Here is a 5,643-nt window from a genome sequence, read left to right on the forward strand (position 1 = left end):
GGAGCGCAGACGGGGGATACCTGGGTGAAGAGAAGGCTGCTTTCCTCCGCACTGCTGATCTGCTCCGGCGAGGGTCTGGTAAGAGTTAAGGAGTGTGATGTGCTGGGTCGCTCCAAATCTGGCCCTGCGTTCCTGTAGCATATCTTAGGTTACAGCTGAAACAACTCGGGCTTTCAGAAAGTATTAGGATGTAGGTTTAACTAAGACTGTTGTTTTCAGTTTATTTACTCTAAAATGCTGCTCTGTAATGTAAGTGGGCTCCTGGGCTTGTAAAAGAGTACAGCTGGAGAGCTTAGCACAGGATCCTGCTAGCCCTGAAGAGCCTACTGAGAAAGAAAAACAATCCCCTCGACTGAGATCCAGCTATTCCAACAGATGTGCTGGTATAGAAGTGGTGTATCTAACTTATCATTTGGCCTTCGTAGCGCAGCTCATCAAATGGAAGACTTAAAACCAGCGTGCACTTGGGAAATGAAGCAGAAAAAAATCAGTTCCCACATGTTTAGCTTTTCAAGAAAATTATTGTTGGACTGCTGGTGTAAAACTGCTTTGCTGTATTTTCTGTAGCTGAATGTGGAGAATGCTCTGTGTTTATCAAATAGGTGTGACTGCCGATATATACCTGCCTAATGTCTCCGGGCATTCTTGCTGCATGCTTAGCTTATTTAAAATAGAGTAGTTGTAAAACTCTGTTAGTGCTCCTATTAAAACAGGAGGAAAATCTGCTATTATTAGTAACAGATTCTTTAAAGATGTTCAAACATAGCTTTCAAATTTGGACAGAAAACAAAAAAATCTGCTTCTAAACAGATAGTCAAGTGGTTTCTTAACCTCTTGTGTAATGCTGATATAGTCAGGATGATGGTAGGCATTGCTGGAGCTGTGTCCTAAAGAGTATTGCTTTTGTATCCCTTTACAGCTGTAATAATGTAAATGTTAATCCCACAGCATGATGAAGTAAAAACCTGTAGAACTTTCAATGTGAGTAACTCCTTTTACATCCAGAAAGAGATATATTTTGTTTAGATCCCTCTCTGTATGCAGGATTAGAGCTATTTTGGATCAGAATATTTGCAGTTACAAAAACTGAAATGTCTTTCATATGGTAATGGAAAGTCCACAAGTTGCATAAATAAGACTTAGTGTGATTACAGTGTAGCGGTTGTTAGCAATGTTTGTTTTGTTTGGGGTGTTTTTTTTAACAGCTTTCCATGCTCTTAAACTGTGCTGAGTTCAGGAAATGAACTCATGGTTGTCTTAGGTTCGGGACGGGACAGCTTCTCAGCCTCTCAGGTGGTGGAGAGGAGTGGGAAAGCTAGCTGGCTTTTGTAACACATGCTGCAACATGGAGAAGGGAAGATTTTCCTTCTGAAAAGTCTCTTCTGCTACATAATTAACTACTACTGCATGGTAAAAGTACTTAGTTTGATCAGAATCTGCTTGTTAACAGGGACACATTATTATAGAATGGTTTGGGTTGGAAGGGACCTTAAACATGATCCAGTCCAACACCCCTGCCATGGGCAGGGACACCTCCCACCAGACCAGGTTGCTCAAAGCCCTGTCCAACCTGGCCTTGAACACTTCCAGGGAAGAGCCATCCCCAGCTTCCCTGGGCAACCTGTGCCAGTGTCTCACCACCCTCACAATAAAGAATTTCTTCCTAATATCCAATCTAAATTTACCCTCTTTTAAACCATTACCTCATGCCCTAGATGCCCATGTAAAAAGTCCCTCTCCAGCTTTCTTGTAAGCCCTCTTCAGAAATTGGAAGGTTGTTATAAGGTCTTCCTGGAGCCTTCTCTTTTCCAGGCTGAACAGCCCCAGCTCTCTCAGCCTGTCTTCATATGAGAGGTGCTCCAGCCCTCTGGTCATCTTTGTGGCCCTCCTCTGGACTCGCTCCAACAGCTCCATGTCTTGTTATGCTGGGAGCCCCAGAGCTGGACACAGTGCTCCAGGTGGGAGTTGAGAAGATGGGTGTTTTATAGACTGTGCAGAAAGTGAACTGACTATAATGGCATTTCTCAAAAATAGGAGCTAAAGTGTGCCAATCCTCAAAAGTGAAGGAGTTGCATTAATAAGTATATTATCTAAATTGGTGTGCTGGTAAAATAAGAGTTAGATAATCTTCTTGAAATGGAATATATACTTTAAAAATATACTTTCAATACTTGAAAAAGAAGTGGAAAGGACAGGGAAAGTTTGTTCTAGTAGAGGTCTGTATTTTGTATAGTGAAAGCTTTTCAGGGAAGACCTAGTGGTTAACAGCTGAAATGGGAAAGCAAGAATCAGGGTGTTGAGAGAAACCAAGCACCACATATGAACACATAGGAGGAAGAGCTGGAGAATTTGAAAAATGTCTAGCTCAGAGCCAAATGAAGATCAACAACCATAAAACATTAAAAAGCTGCTTGACTTGCTAAAGACCTCTGCAATGATAGATAACTAGACATCTCCCATAAAACCCAGTACCAAACACCAGGCACCACCTGTTACTCCTGTGAGCACCGAGAAAAAGTTAAGATGCAAAGAATTTTGGTGATGCGAAGGAGGAGAAAACCCTCCCTAAGAGTGGCTGTGCACTGGCTGACACAGCAAACGAGGTTTGGAGGGGATTTACTGAGTATACAGATTGGGACCGTGTAACCAATTTGCCACAGTAAAAAACTTTAGAGTCTTAAGGGACTATAAGTCCATTATAATATTTCATCTGGAAGGAGACGTAATGGGTAGCGCTGGGATTGTTAAATGTTGCTTATTTCAAGAATGCACCACTTTTCAAATCCAACTGTTTTAGATGAACTTTTGACATGAAAAGGTGTTTTTCTTACTTCAGACAGTGTGTTCATCTCAGAGCCCTGCCCCTTTGAATCTGACAGGTCTGCGAGGTCCAGAAAACCTGCACTGCTTCGTCTGGCTGAGTGCTGTGAGACTGCAGCTGAAAGGCTTTAGATAACTTTGAAATGAAACTTGAGTTTTGTCCTACCTTAAAATGAAAAATGTAGTCTTACAACCAGCTTAGTTTTAATTTAGTGCAAGGTACCGATTTTTGGGATATTTTTACATGGTTAAAACAACCCTCAACACTTAGCTGTCATCTTCTACAGATCTATAAATTATCTGTAGTAATATACTAGGTTATACTAAATTTCCACTACATCATTCCCTCTTGAATTTGCACTTCTATCATTCTCAATTGCAGGCGTTGTGAGTCCAGATGGGATTTGTTGAACCAATGTTTTTTTAAGTCTGCTTTTTTTTTAAAAGAAACTTTAAAGCAAAGAAAAATTCTTTCAGTTGCAGCCAAAGGAACAGGTGAACTTAATCCAAGTCTACAAAGAACACGCTAGTTAGGGAACACCAAATCCTACATAGTTTCAGTGTGGTACAGCATTACTTTATTTCCTGAAGGACTTGCAATGCAGATGGCAGATGTCTGCTGGGTGAGCTGTGTTCATTGTTAGCTCCACAAATAATAGAGGGATTACTCCATAAAACTGTCACCAAGTAACGTTTTCTCTGCAGACTGTGGTACTTCCCAGATATGACACTCTTCCAAGCTGCTGTTTTGAACTGCGTGGCTAAAGTGCTTTTGGAGCAGTTACTGTTATCAAGTGTGCAGTAATTAAAGGTAATTCTCGGTTTCTTTCCTTAGCAGTCCAACTGACATAATTTCTGAATAGATGTTAATGTTTAAATACCGTGTGTCCAGCTAGAGACGTGGATGCCTCAGTGTGATATATTACATGTGTAGGTTAACACTTTCTAATTGTATTTAATCTTCTGTGAGTAGGACTGTCTATTATTTACTACCCCATTATTCAGAATACCTGTCCACTGCTTCAAAGCCTTCACATGTAAATTGGAATAAGTCTGAAAACCCTACACTATTGGAGAATACCAAATCCTAAAGCATTCTGAGGGATGCGGCAAAAATAAGCTTCCGGCATTGAAATAATTCAGAATTCTCAAAGACTGTCTTAAAAGTTTCTTGTTTTTAGATTTTTTTCTTGATGAACAGGTAGTTTGATTTCCCACATCCCCATGTTAGTAAAATCTTGCTGTGCTTTTACTTGTTGCACTTTAACTGGGTTATTTCTGCATCCTCTAAAGCAGAGATTTTCAGTTAACTCTTTCCTTGGGGCATTATTACATCTCTCAGTAAGTTCCCAGACACTGCCTTTGTGGCGGAGGAGACAAAATACAGCAGAGACATAAGAATATAATCTGCAGGTGAAGTTTTGCTGTCAGTGGCGTTGCAGTCATTTGTATAGAGCGTGACACAAATGAGGTACCATGGTACGTAATTTCTAGTATCATGAGTGAAACAGAACGCAGACAACATTCGACTTGTCAAGTGACATCAACCATCTTACATTTGTTTGAAGCCAGAAAAGCTACTAAACCCAAATGTGCAACCCTGCTTATGTTCTAGAGGATTGGTTTGAGTCCCAGTTCTTAGCTGTGATTGAATGAAATACTTATTCAGATGGCAAACTTGAGCCTGCAGAGCAGTCTTGCTTGCTTTAATGCAGCACTGAAAGAGCTTGAAGGTAAGCAGGTGCTTCCATTGCCTTGCTCAAAGACCCCATGAAAATGGACAGACCTCAATAGTTTCTCAAGGCTTAGGAAGAAGGAAAGAATGAGCTCAATCTGTTAAAATTTTTATGGCCTGAAATTTTTCATGAATAGCCTGTTCAACAGGAGAACAAAGGCAGAATTCTGTGTTGTGATACTGATGATGATCTTTGGCTTTTCTTTGAATTTACTGGTTTCCAAAGAGTCTTTCTGAAGATTGTGGTTAAACTGAGAGACATGCAGTTAGATACTACATCTACTGGGGAAAAAAAACAGACATTTTATCTTTGATCATATTAAATGGAGGCTGCTGTACTGTCTGGAACAAAAGTTATAATTCCCATGGTGGTGTTCATGAGAGGCACCATTCCACTGAAGGTCCTGAGTGTGTGTGTGTTTGTGCTGGGGTTGCCCAGCTTCTGCGGGTGCGAGTCAGCTTGCATCTCTGTCTGGCATGTATGCCTTGCGTGTAAATGCATGGTTTCCTTTATAGAGGGATTTGAAACAGCTACTAAAAATTATGTCATGTTATCTCTGTTGCTGCACGCTGCAGATGTCCTGGGTTTAAAGCAAAAGGTTGGTGCTTCTGTCTTCCCGAAGGGCTGGATATTTGAAGTATCTGCATGCGTTATTTTCAATTACAGTGGTAGTCTGGGGAACTGTAACGTTGAGCAGTGCACAGCAGTCTCAAGTGATGATACGGATGTGTCAAACTCACTAAGAAACAGAAATGTAACAGCATCCCTGCGCAGCCTACCTCTTCTATGAGTGTGAATGTGAAAACAACCAGCCAGAAATTCCTAAAATGCTGCCAGATGCCTCGAGAGGGGCTTTCTCTGCCTTGATGTCCAGCGTTTGCTCTGTCCACTCCAGCAGGCTTTGAACCTGCTTTGCGTGCAAGCGAAAACCAGACTGTTCACACACAGAGATATTTCACATAACCAATGCAGCTCTTCAGACTGAAACAAAGTTTAGGCAGCCACATGAATTTGCTCTCTATGTTCAGCAGAAAGTCCTCCGTGGGCTCAGCGTGCCCGGGCCAGGGGAGGGGGTACCCAGCAGGAA

This window comes from Mesitornis unicolor, unplaced genomic scaffold (assembly GCF_000695765.1).
Source record: "Mesitornis unicolor isolate BGI_N332 unplaced genomic scaffold, ASM69576v1 scaffold49931, whole genome shotgun sequence".
NCBI lineage: Eukaryota > Metazoa > Chordata > Aves > Mesitornithiformes > Mesitornithidae > Mesitornis > Mesitornis unicolor.